Source organism: Anolis sagrei, chromosome Y (assembly GCF_037176765.1).
Source record: "Anolis sagrei isolate rAnoSag1 chromosome Y, rAnoSag1.mat, whole genome shotgun sequence".
NCBI classification, from domain to species: Eukaryota; Metazoa; Chordata; class Lepidosauria; order Squamata; family Dactyloidae; genus Anolis; species Anolis sagrei.
Genome location: NC_090035.1, coordinates 3,879,519 through 3,892,991, shown reverse-complemented (window position 1 = coordinate 3,892,991; position 13,473 = coordinate 3,879,519). Strand labels below are relative to the sequence as shown.

General features: G+C 51.2%; 1 protein-coding gene across 1 annotated transcript in view; it reads right to left on the bottom strand.

Moving 5' to 3' along the window:
- LOC137095693 (ATP-sensitive inward rectifier potassium channel 12) overlaps positions 1-4,947 on the bottom strand; it is a 61,077-nt gene extending 56,130 nt beyond the window's left edge. The window contains exon 1 of the mRNA XM_067462488.1: positions 4,313-4,947. The gene's annotated coding sequence lies outside the window, so the exon portion shown is untranslated. The remainder of the gene's footprint in view (positions 1-4,312) is intronic.
- Positions 4,948-13,473: the final 8,526 nt, after the last annotated feature.

Genomic DNA, 13,473 nt, shown 5'->3' with positions numbered 1-13,473 from the left:
TCAACAAACCTACTGAACGTAACTTGCTCATAACTTTGGCGATGGACTGACTACCTGTCGTCCTGTCTGTCTGTCTAAATATCTGAGAGAGAGAGACATAAACACATATGCATGCATATCTATCTATCTATCTATCTATCTATCTATCTATCTATCTATCTATCTATCTACCTGCATTTGTTAGAGCCAAGCATTTCTCGCTTCTCAAGTTCTCACTCTCCGAACCTTTTGACCGAGAGAAGTTTTCCCGTAGAAGAAGCCGCCTGGAGCTTTGGTTCTGAATGTTTAGGAAGCAGATCAGTGCCTGATTTGAGGATGCCAATCTTGTAATTAGTATTAGTTAATTAAGTGGCTGCGAGGAGGCTTGGCAGCAGAAGGCCTTGGCAGATGCCTCCAGGGTTTGGCCCCCCAGCTTTCTCCTTTTTCCTCCCAGATTAAATGGTCGCAGGAAGTGGCTCTCCTGAATCACTTGCTATGAGATGGCTCTTTTTTCTTGCAATCTATCTAGAACAGAGGTTCTCCACCTTCCTAATGCCATGACCTCTTGATACAGTTCCTGATGTTGTGGTGACCCCCAACCATCACATTATTTTCGTTGCTACTTCACAACTGTCATTTTGCTCCTGTTACGCATCGTCATGTAAATATCTGATATGCTGGATGTATTTTCATTTACTGGACCAAATTTGGTACAAATACCCGATACGCCCAGATTTGAATACTGGTGGGGTTGCGGAGAGATTGATTTTGTCATTTGGGAGTTGTAGTTGCTGGGATTTATAGTTCACCTACACTCAAAGAGCATTCTGAATTCCTCCAATGATGGAATTGAACCAAACTTGGCACACAGAACCCCCATGACCAACAGAAAATACTGGAAGGGTTTGGTAGGCATTGACCTTGAGTTTGGGAGTTGTAGTTCGCCTACATCCAGGGCGCACTGTACACTCGAACAATGATGGATCTGGACCAAACTTGGCACATCGGATACTCAATATGCCCAAATGTGAAGTTTGGGGGAAAATAGACCTTGACATTTGGGAGTTGAAGTTGCTGGGATTTATAGTTCACCTGCAATCAAAGAGCATTCTGAACTCCACCAACGATGGGATTGAACCTAACTTGGCACACAGAACTCCCATGACTAACACAAAAGACTGGAAAGGTTTGGTGGGCATTGACCTTGAGTTTTGGAGTTGTAGTTCACCTACATCTAGAGAGCACTGTGGAATCAAACAATGATGGATCTGGACCAAACTTGGCATGAATACTCAATATGCCCAAATGTGAGCACTGGTCAAGTTTGGGGAGAATAGACTTGTAGTTGCTGGCAATTATAGTTCACCTGTAATCCAAGAGCATTCTGAAGTCCACCAATGGTGGAACTGAACCAAACTCGGCACACAGAACTTCCTTAACCAACAGAAAATACTAGAAGGGTTTGGTGCGCATTGACCTTGAATTTGGGAGTTGTAGTTCACCTACATCTAGAGAGCACTGTGGACTCAAACAATGATGGATCTGGACCAAACTTGGCACAAATACTGGTGGAGTTTGGGGAAAATAGACCTTGACATTTGGGAGTTGAAGTTGCTGGGATTTATAGTTAACCTGCAATCATAGAGCATTCTGAACTCCACCAATGATGGGATTGAACCTAACTTGGCACACAGAACTCCCATGACCAACAGAAAATACTAGAAGGGTTTGGTGGGCATTGACCTTGAGTTTGGGAGTTGTAGTTCACCTACATCCAGAGAGCACTGTGGACTCAAACAATGATGGATCTGGACCAAACTTGGCACAAATACTCAATATGACTCAATGTGAACACAGGTGGAGTTTGGGGGAAATAGAGCTTGACATTCAGGAGTTGTAGTTGCTGGGATTTATAGTTAACCTGCAATCAAAGAGCATTCTGAATTCCGCCAACAATGGAATTGAACCAAACTTGGCACACAGAACCCCCACGACCAACAGAAAATACTAGAAGGATTTGGTGCGCATTGACCTTGAATTTGGGAGTTGTAGTTCACCTACATCTAGAAAGCACTGTGGACTCAAACATTGATGGATCTGGACCAAACTTGGCACCAATACTGGTGGAGTTTGGGAGAAACAGACCTTGACATTTGGGAGTTGTAGTTGCTGGGATTTATAGTTCACCTACAGTCAAATAGCATTGTGGATCCACCAATTTAGTTATAATTGCTGGGATTTATATTTCACCTACAATCAAAGAGCTTTCTGAATTCCTCCAATGATGGAATTGAACCAAACTTGGCACACAGAATTCCCATGACCAACAGGGAATACTGGGTTTGGTGCTCATTGACCTTGAGTTTGGGAGTTGTAGTTCACCTACATCCAGAGAGCACTGTGGAGTCAAACAATGATGGATCTGGACCAAACTTGGCACGAATACTGGTGGAGTTTGGGGAAAACAGACTTTGACATTTGGGAGTTGTGGTTGCGGGGATTTATAGTTCACCTACAATGAAAGTGCATTCTGAATTTCTCCAACAATGGAATTGATCAAACTTGGCACACAGAACCCCCACAACCAACAGAAAATACTATAAGGGTTTGGTGCGCATTGACCTTGAGTTTTGGAGTTATAGTTCACCTACATCTAGAGAGCACTGTGGAGTCAAACAATGATGGATCTGGACCAAACTTGGCATGAATACTAGTGGAGTTTGACAACTCCCAAATGATAGACTTTGCCATTTGAGAGTTGTAGTTGCTAGAATTTATAGTTCACCTACAGTCACAGAGCATTCTAAATCCACCAATTGAGTTATAGTTGCTGGGATTTATAGTTCACCTACAGTCAAATAGCATTCTGAATCCACCAACTGAGTTGTAGTTGCTGGGATTTATAGTTCACCTACAGTCAAATAGCATTCTGAATCCACCAACTGAGTTGTAGTTGCTGGAATTTATAGTTCATCTACAGTCACAGAGCATTCTGAATCCACCAATTGAGTTGTAGTTGCTGGGATTTATAGTTCACCTACAGTCACAGAGCATTCTGAATCCACCATTTGAGTTGTAGTTGCTGAGATTTATAGTTCACCTACAGTCACAGAGCATGATAGGATTGGGCCAAACTTCCCACATTTGGGAGTTGTAGTTGCTGGGATTTATACTTCATCTACAGTCAAATAGCATTGCGAATCCACCAACTGAGTTATAGTTGCTGGGATTTATAGTTCACCTACAGTCAAATAGCATTCTGAATCCACCAACTGAGTTGTAGTTGCTGGGATTTATAGTTCACCTACAGTCACAGAGCATGATAGGATTGGGCCAAACTTCCCACATTTGGGAGTTGTAGTTGCTGGGATTTATAGTTCACCTACAGTCAAATAGCATTCTGAATCCACCAACTGAGTTGTAGCTGCTGGGATTTCTAGTTCACCTACAGTCACAGAGCATGATAGAACTGGGCCAAACTTCCCACATTTGGGAGTTGTAGTTGCTGGGATTTATACTTCATCTACAGTCAAATTGCATTGTGAATCCACCAACTGAGTTGTAGTTGCTGGGATTTATACTTCATCTACAGTCAAATTGCATTGTGAATCCACCAACTGAGGTGTAGTTGCTGGGATTTATAGTTCACCTACAGTCACAGATCATGATAGGATTGGGCCAAACTTCCCACATTTGGGAGTTGTAGTTGCTGGGATTTATACTTCATCTACAGTCAAATTGCATTGTGAATCCACCAACTGAGGTGTAGTTGCTGGGAATTATAGTTCACCTACAGTCACAGAGCATTCTGAATCCACCAATTGAGTTGTAGTTGCTGGGATTTATAGTTCACCTACAGTCAAATAGCATTCTGAATCCACCAATTCATAGAATCATGGAATCCTAGAGTTGGAAGGGACCTCATAGGCCATCCAGTCCAATCCCATTCTGCCAAGAAGCAGGAATATTGCATTCAAATCACCCCTGACAGATGTTTAAAAGCTTCCAAAGAAGGAACCTCCACCACTATTGAGTTGTAGTTGCTGGGATTTATAGTTCACCTACAGTCAAATAGCATTCTGAATCCACCAACTGAGTGGTGGTTGCTGGGAATTATAGTTCACCTACAGTCACAGAGCATTCTGAACCCCACCAATGATAGAATTGGGCCAAACTTCCCACACAGAACCACTGCTGTGTTTTCTGGTGGTCTTTGGTGACCCCTCTGACACCCAGGTTGAGAAACACTGATCTCTAAGGACCACAGCGGCTATGTGTGTGTGTGTGTTTGTGTGTGTAGGTGTCCCCCAAGCCTTCCTTTCCCATCACTTACCTCTCACTCCTTCGATCCCACCAAATCCCCGGTTTCCCGTGTAATTCCCAACAGGGTGGCGATGCTCAGGTCTCCTTCCACGTCCCATAAGACTTGGGCTGTGCCGAGCCTTCGGAGGAGAACCCACTGCTTCATCGTGGGCAAGAAGACAAACCCTCCACTCTCCCAGCCTTGTTTTATTCCTTTTCGTGGAGTGTCCAAATGTACCTGGAGACAGGGTTTCGAAAATGGCCCAAGAACATCCAGGTGTTGCCCTTTTGGGTTCACCCCAAGGGGCTCAGGAGGGGTTTGGAAGAGGCCCAAAGAGCCATCCTTTGCCTTCCTCGCTCCCGCCCAAGAAAACAGAAGTCTTCTGGCTTTGGATCCCACTTTGGTCCTGGATTTCAATCTGGACTGGGTTGTGCTCCAGAAGAAGGTGCCGGCCAGGCTCTTGCTGCTGGAGTTGTGGCCACTTTCTTGGTGCTTCTCCTTCTCCTGTTGTGTTGTCCTCTCATTCCCCGGCTGCTGCTGCTTCTCCTTCTTCGTTGGCTATTTGATCCAGAGTGATGTTGATGCTGCGGTGGAGTGCAGTTCAGGAGCGCAGCCTGTCTCTTCCAGGGAGGAAGAATGTCACACAGGCAACAGGGAGATCCATCCAGAGCTCTCTCTCTCTCTCTGCTTCTCATCACACATGACACTGCACTCCCTCCTACTGCTGCGCTCAAGAACAGCAGCTTCCCAAGCACATCGCAGCCACATCAGACTCTTTCGCATGCCGTGCCACATTTCCTCCCCTTCTCCTATCTTGTCCTTCTTTCTCCCCACGCTCAACTCTTCCTTCTGTTCTCTCGGCACACTTCCGTCTCAGCCGCCTTCCAAGTTTGCACCGGTTGCTAACTCTGGCCTCTTCCACACTGACATATCACCCAGATTCTCAACAACATTATTTTATTATAGAATCATAACATCCTAGAGTTGGAAGAGACCTCATGGGCCATCCAGTCTAACCCCATTCTGCCAAGAAAATAATAATAATAATAATAATAATAATAATAATAATAATAATAATACTTTATTTATACCCTGCCACCATCTCCCCGGATAATGGAGAAAGGCAGGGAGTATCAGAAAAACACCTATTTCTGCTTCATTGACTATTCTAAAGCCTTTGACTGTGTGGATCATCATAAATGGTGGCAAGTCCTTGGTGGGATGGGCATCCCAAGCCCCCTTCCCTCTCTCCTGAGGAATCTGTCCAAGGACCAAGTAGCAACAGTCAGAACTGACCACGGAACAGGAGACGGGTTCAAGATTGGGAAAGGCGTCCGGCAAGGCTGCATCCTCTCACCCAACCTCTTTAACGTGTATGCAGAACACATCATGCGAGGATGTGCGGGGCTTGAGGAATGCAAGGCTGGGGTGGAAATGGCTGGAAGAAACATTCACAACCTCAGATATGCAGATGACACCACTCTGATGGCCGAAAGCGAGGAGGAGCTGAGGAGCCTTCTCATCCAGGTGAAAGAAGAAAGCGCAAAAGCCAGGTTGCAGCTAAACATCAAAAAAACCAAGATTATGGCAACAAGAATGATTGACAACTGGAAAATAGAGGGAGAAAATGTGGAGGCCGTGACAGACTTTGTATTTCTAGGCGCAAAGATGAGTGCAGATGCAGACTGTGGCCAGGAAATCAGAAGACGCTTCCTTCTTGGGAGGAGAGCAAGGACCCATCTCGATAAAATAGTGAAGAGTAGAGACATCAGACTGGCAACAAAGATCCATTGCCTAGTCCAAGCCATGGTCTTCCCTGTAGTCACCTACGGATGTGAGAGATGGACCTTCGGGAAGGCTGAGTGAAGGAAGAGAGATGCTTTTGAGCTGTGGTGCTGGAGGAAAGTGCTGAGAGTGCCTTGGACTGCGAGAAGATCCAACCAGTCCATCCTCCAGGAAATAAAGCCCGGCTGCTCACTGGAAGGAAGGAGACTAGAGACAAAGCTGAAGTCCTTTGGCCACATCAGGAGGAGACAGCAAAGCCTGGAGAAGGGAATGATGCTGGGGAAAGTGGAAGGCAAAAGGAAGAGGGGCCGACCAAGGGCAAGATGGATGGATGGCATCCTTGAAGTGACTGGACTTCCGGTCCGGTATGGTGGCTGGCAGCAAAAACGCTGTGCTGCCCAGCTAAATTCCTAATCTGGAGGAATCCTGAGCCCCCCCTATGCCCACCACTCGCAAATCGTGGGGGGAGAGGAATCCCAAGCCCTGGACCCCCGACAGAGGGGAGGAAAGCTGAGAAAGAGCTACGAAAAGCCGGAAAAGCGGAGAGGAAGAAGGGAGAGGGTAACTCCCGCCGCCGCCACCATCTTACCACGGCCTACCTGCGGCCTACTCAGCCTACTCAGCACTTCGGCCTAATTTACACCACCGACGCCGCCTGGTTCCCGGGCCTGGTTGGATAGACCGACGCTGCCGCTGGCGCTAGCCCCGTCCCCGTTGCCGTCGACCGCAGAAGGGTGAGCCAGGGGCTGCTCGAATCAGACCACGGGTTTGCCGCAGCCGCCGAGTCACCGCCGGCAGCCGGGGGGGGGGGAGGCCGGGCGCAGCTGGGCGCAGCTCGGCCGCCGCCGGATCATCGTCGCCGCCGCCGAACACCCCACCACCGGCAGCCGAGGGAGAGGCCGGGCGCGGCCTGGCCCCGCCGGACCGCTGCCGCCGCCAATCCATCACCGGCAGCCGGGGGGGGAGGCCGGGCGCGGCTGGGCGCGGCCTGGCCGCCGCCGGATCATCGCCGCCGCCGCCAAACCACCCCACCGCCGGCAGCCGAGGGATAGGCCGGGCGCGGCCTGGACCCGCCGGACCGCTGCCAAATCATCGCCGGCCAAATCATCGCCGGCAGCCGAGAGGGGAGGCCGGGCGCGGCTGGGCGCGGCTCGGACGCCGCCGGATCATCGCCGCTACCGCCGAAACTCCCCACCGCCGGCAGCCGAGGGGAGAGGCCTGGCGCGGCCTACCACCGCCAAGCCGCCGCCGCCGCTGGCCACTGCCGCCGCTGGCAGCCAGAAGGAGGGACCAAGCGCAGCCTGGCTGCCGAGTCATCACCAGCGCTGCCGAACCACCCCACCGCCGGCAGCCGAGGGGAGAGACCGAACGCGGCCTGGCCCCGCCGGACCGCCGCCGCCGTCGAACCACCGCCACCACTGGCGGCTGGGGGGGGAGAGACCTAGTGCTGCCTGCCGCCGCCAGGCCGCCGCCGAAGGGAGCGGCTGAGTGCTGCCCGGCTGTCGCTGGGCCGCCATTGGGCCGCCGCCGCCAGACCATCAACACCAGCGGCCACTGAAGGAACTGCCGGCCGCCATTGGACTGCGGTCGTCAACCCCCGCCGCTGCTGCTGCTCGCCGCGGAGGTGGGGAGAACTGTAACTGACCCTCTTGGGTATAAAGAGCTGAAATTGACTTTTCTTGTGTAGACCGTTGCATATAGATCTTATTCTGGCCTCTCCTGTAGATTTCTGTGAAAAACCTTAAGTTGGCTTGTTACATTGATATTACTGAGCAAGAGGGCAACTAACCATCTGTGCTGCCCCACCCCCGAGTTACCACCTCCGGAAGCCCATCCGCTGGTATATCAACCGTCCAGAGACTTACTGGGGTCATAGCAATATTAAGCCAATTATATCTGGGCCCACCCTATAACGGGGGGATCGTATATTACCAACTAGTTCATTCCTGGCTGCCATCTGTGGTTATTTGTCGCCAATAGGATAAGAACGAGATAGAGCACTAGGCGCCTTCCACTTGCTGCTAGATTGCACCAGCACTTTCGCCCCTCCCCGCCCCTCTGTGCCGCACTTTAATATTGCTATATAGAGCACTTTAGATCCAGCACTTTATGTTGTGCCTTAAGTATGTGTTGCTGTTGATTGAATACGATTTTGAGGGGGTGCGCCTAAACCCTGCACTTCAAGAACTATATTTGCACTTTAAGAACTAGCTCATTGGAGCAACCGGAACATCAACGACCACCTGCGCCGCTACTACCCATGTGGTCCCCCGCCCCTCTCTTTGTTCTGTCTCTATTGCTATTGTGTAGCGGAAGGGGCAGAGGAGAAGGTGGGTTGGAACCTGTAAATGGATGGGTGGTGGGGAGGGGGGAGGAGGGAGAGAGGGGATGCTGGCAAGAATCAATAAATTTAACACCAAGCATAGGAGAAAGCTCCCCTATGGCTCAGAACTGCGGCATGGAGGGGGGGAGGTGTTCCACGAGCCGGGGGGCCCCCATAGAGGTCGTGGTGGGAAGGAGGAGATGCGGGAGAAGGAGACCACGAATTCGGCCTGATTCGGACCGCTTTTCTAAATTAACTATTCCCAATAGGTCTCCTAAGGTAAATTGGTGTAACCAGGTGAGCGGGCCCTCTGGCTTGAAGGTGGTGTTGTTGAACGCCAGGTCTGTCAACGGGAAAACATCTTGGATTCAGGATTTAATCCTGGAGGAGCGGGCAGACCTGGCGTGCATCACGGAGACCTGGCTGGATGAAGCGGGGGGCGTAAATCTCTCCCAGCTTTGTCCTCCAGGTTTCGCCGTGCAACACCAACCAAGAGCCGGAGGACGGGGAGGCGGGGTCGCAGTGGTCTATAGAGATACCATCCATCTAACCAGGAGCCCCATCCCGCAGACCACAAATTTTGAATGCGTCCACTTGAGGGTGGGTGACCGGGACAGAATAGGGATTCTGCTAGTGTACCGTCCACCTCGCTGCACTACAGTCTCCCTACCTGAGCTAGCGGGGGTGGTCTCGAGCCTGGCGGTGGAGTCCCAACGGCTGCTTGTGCTGGGGGACTTCAACATCCACGCCGAGGCAACCCTCACAGGTGTGGCTCAGGACTTCATGTCCGCCATGGCAACCATGGGGCTGTCCCAACAAATAACTGGCCCCACCCACTGTGCTGGACACACATTGGACTTGGTTTTCTGCCAGGGATGGGAGCAGGGTGGCGGTGTGGAGGAGTTGTCCATCTCTCCGTTGCCGTGGACCGACCACTTCCTGATTAGATTTAGGCTCACTGCGCCCCCTAACCTCCGCAAGGGTGGAGGACCCATTAAGATGGTCCGCCCCAGGAGGCTAATGGATCCGAACGGATTCCTGACGGCTCTCGGGGAGTTTCCCGCCACCGCGGTAGGCGACAATGTCGAGGCCTTGGTCGCTCTCTGGAATGGGGAGATGACCAGGGCTATTGACATGATCGCTCCGGAACGTCCCCTCTCGAGTAACCGAGCTAAACCAGCCCCTTGGTTCACCGAGGAGCTGGCAGCGATGAAGCGAAAGAAGAGGGTTCTAGAGAGCGTGTGGCGATCGGACCCAAGCGAGTCAAACCGAGCACGGTTTGTGTCCTTTCTGAGGGCATATGCCGTGGCAATAAAAGCCGCTAAGAAAACTTTCTTTGCGGCCACTATTGCGTCCGCAAAGAACCGTCCGGCGGAGTTGTTCCGGGTTGTCAGAGGTCTTTTAACTCCCCCCACCGGTGGGAGCCCTGACAACTCGACAACGCGCTGTGAAGCATTTGCTCGGTTCTTTGCAGACAAAGTCGCTTTGATCCGTTCCGGGCTGGACGCCACATTAGATGCAGTCTCTGTGGATGTGACACAAGCACCTGCTTGTCAGATTTTATTGGATTCTTTTCAGTTTGTGAAACCCGAGGATGTGGACAAGGTACTTGGAGGAATGAGACCCACCACGTCCATCCTAGACCCCTGCCCATCCTGGCTTCTTAAGGAGGCCAGAGGGGGATTGGCCGAGTGGGTAACGGTGGTGGTTAACGCCTCCCTTCGGGAAGGCAAAATTCCAGCGAGCCTAAAACAGGCTGTGATAAAGCCGCTGTTGAAGAAACCATCACTTGACCCCACTAAATTGGACAACTTTCGGCCTGTTTCCAATCTTCCCTTCTTAGGCAAAGTCCTGGAAAGCGTGGTGGCCTCACAACTCCAGGTATTCTTGAGAGACACGGATTATCTGGATCCGGCACAGTCTGGTTTCAGACCGGGGCATGGTACCGAGACGGTCTTGGTCGCCTTAGTGGATGATCTGCGCCGGGAGCTAGACAGGGGGAGTGTGTCCCTGTTGGTGCTCCTGGACCTCTCAGCGGCCTTCGATACCGTCGACCACGGTATTCTTCTGGGGCGCCTTGCAGAGATGGGTCTCGGGGGCACTGCCCTGCAGTGGCTCCAGTCATTTCTGGAGGGTCGTACTCAGAAGGTGTTGCTGGGGGACTCCTGTTCAGCGCCACTGCCGTTGACCTGTGGCGTTCCTCAGGGTTCCATCTTGTCCCCCTTGTTGTTCAACATCTACATGAAGCCGCTGAGTGAGATCATCCGGAGTTTCGGGGTAAGGTGTCACCTGTACGCAGATGACGTCCAACTCTGTCACTCCTTCCCACCTGCTACTAAGGAGGCCGTCGAAGTCCTGAACCGGTGCCTGGCCGCTGTAATGGTCTGGATGAGGGCCAACAAACTGAAATTAAATCCAGACAAGACAGAGGTACTCCTGGTCAGTCGCAAGGCCGAACAGGGTATAGGGTTACAGCCTGTGCTGGACGGGGTCGCACTCCCCTTGAAGGCGCAGGTTCGCAGCTTGGGTGTGACCCTGGACTCATCGCTGAGCCTGGAGCCCCAGGTTTCGGCGGTGACCAGGGGAGCATTTGCACAGCTTCGGCTCGTGCGCCAGCTGCGCCCGTATCTTGGGAAGTCTGACTTGGCCACGGTGGTACATGCTTTGGTCACATCCCGCCTCGACTACTGCAACGCTCTCTACGTGGGGCTGCCCTTGAAGACGGTCCGGAAGCTTCAGCTAGTCCAGCGCGCGGCAGCCATGTTGTTAACGGGAGCTGGACGCAGAGAGCATACAACGCCCCTGCTGTCCCAGCTCCACTGGCTGCCGATCTGCTACCGGGCCCAATTCAAGGTGCTGGTGCTATCCTACAAAGCCCTAAACGGTTCCGGCCCAAAATACCTTGCAGACCGCATCTCGGCCTATGAGCCCACGAGGGCCTTGAGATCATCCGGGGAGGCCCTTCTCTCGGTCCCGCCTGCTTCACAGGCACGTCTGGCGGGGACGAGGGAGCGGGCCTTCTCGGTGGTGGCCCCTCGGCTATGGAACGCCCTCCCTGCTGAAGTTAGACAGGCGCCCTCCTTGATGGCCTTTCGTAGGGGCCTGAAAACATGGCTCTTCGAGCAGGCCTTCAGTTGAGTGTAGTGAATGAAAATGGAATGAACCAGGACTACGATTTTTGCTTATGACCCCAGGACTTGACGAAGCGGATTTTTAGTATAGGTGTGTGTTATGTTGTATTTGTCTGATTAGTATTGTCACGGTTCACTGTACATTGTCTTCTTTGTTGTTGTTCACCGCCCCGAGTCGCCTTCGGGCTGAGAGGGGCGGTCAATAAATGCAAGAAATAAATAAATAAATAAATGGACTGACCTTGAAGGAGACCCTGGGGGTGGTGACGGCCGACAGGGAGCTCTGTTGCGGGCTGGTCCGTGAGGTCACAAAGAGTCGGAGATGACTGAACGAATGAACAACAAATGGTCCAAAGACCATTATTGCACTCAAGGGCCAGGGCTTCCCAGTTCTTGTTGTCTATGCCACAGTTTTTAAAGTTGGCTTTGAGCCCATCTTTCAATCTCTTTTCCTGCCCTCCAACATTCCATTTTCCGTTCTTGAGTTCGGAGTAGAGCAACTGCTTTGGGAGACGGTGGTCGGGCATCCGGACAACGTGGCCGGTCCAGCGGAGTTGATGGCAGAGGACCATCGCTTCAATGCTGGTGGTCTTTGCTTCTTCTGGCATGCTGATGTTTGTCCACCTGTCTTCCCAAGAGATTTGCAGGATTTCTCGGAGGCAACACTGATGGAATCATTCCAGGTGTTGCGTGTGATGTCTGTAGACAGTCCACGGTTCATAGCAGTGTTGGGAGGACAATGGCTTTATAGACAAGCCTCTTGTCTCCCTACGGATGTCCCAGTCCTCAAACACTCTATGCTTCATTCTGAAAAATGCTGCACTCGCAGAGCTCAGACGGTGTCGTATTTCAGTGTCAATGTTGACACTGAAATAGAGTGTCATCCAGATTGTGTAGAAGAGGCCTGTGTGGCCCTTTTTCTAACAACGCTGTGGGCTGCCCCACATAATCCCTGCCCATTGGAGAGAGGACAGTATGGCTTGAAAATCCTGTGTGCAATAAATTACCCAAAGCACGACTCCCTTCTTGCCAATGTACAGTGGAAACTTGACTTAAGAGCATCGCAACCTAAGAATGTTTTGAGTTAAGAGCTGTTGCTCAGCCTGGGTTTTGCTTTCACATAATAGCAGTTTGAGTTGAGAGCTATTACTTTGTCACTTTCACTTTGACATACGAACAGCATTTTGAGTTGGCACATGTTACTCAGCTCGCATTGCTTTGACATACGAGCAGCATTTTGAGTTGGCGCATATTACTCCGCTCGCATTGCTTTGACATACGAGCAGCATTTTGAGTTAAGCGTGAGCACCAGAGGAAAGATGGACCGCAAATGATGGGATTTGCAGTACTTTCATCCAAATCCCGAGGCCACTGTGATCCCCACGAATGACGGTCCTGGACCACACTTGCCAAAAACAACCCACATGACCCTCGTTAGGTCCTGGTATGGTTTGGGGAAGGATGGACCAGAAATGATGGGATTTGCAGTACCTTCATCCACATCCCAAGGCTACTGTGACCCCCGCGAATGATGGATCTGGACCAAACTTGCCAAAAACAAACCCCATGACCCATTATACATCTTAGTACAGTTTGGGGAAGGATGGACCAGTAATGATGGGATTTGCAGTACCTTCATCCTCATCCCGAGGTCACTGTGACTCCCACGAACGATGGATCTGGACCATACTTGCCAAAAACAACCCTCATGACCCACTATACATCCTAGTGCAGTTTGGGGAAGGATGGACCACTAATGATGGGATTTGCAGTACCTTCATCCACATCCCAAGGCCACTGCGACCCCCACGAATGATGGATCTGGACCACACTTGCTAAAAACATCCTCCATGACCCACTATACGTCCTAGTGCAGTTTGGGGAAGGACCACTAATGATGGGATTTGTAGTACCTTCATCCACATCCCAAGGCCACTGGGACCCCCACGAAT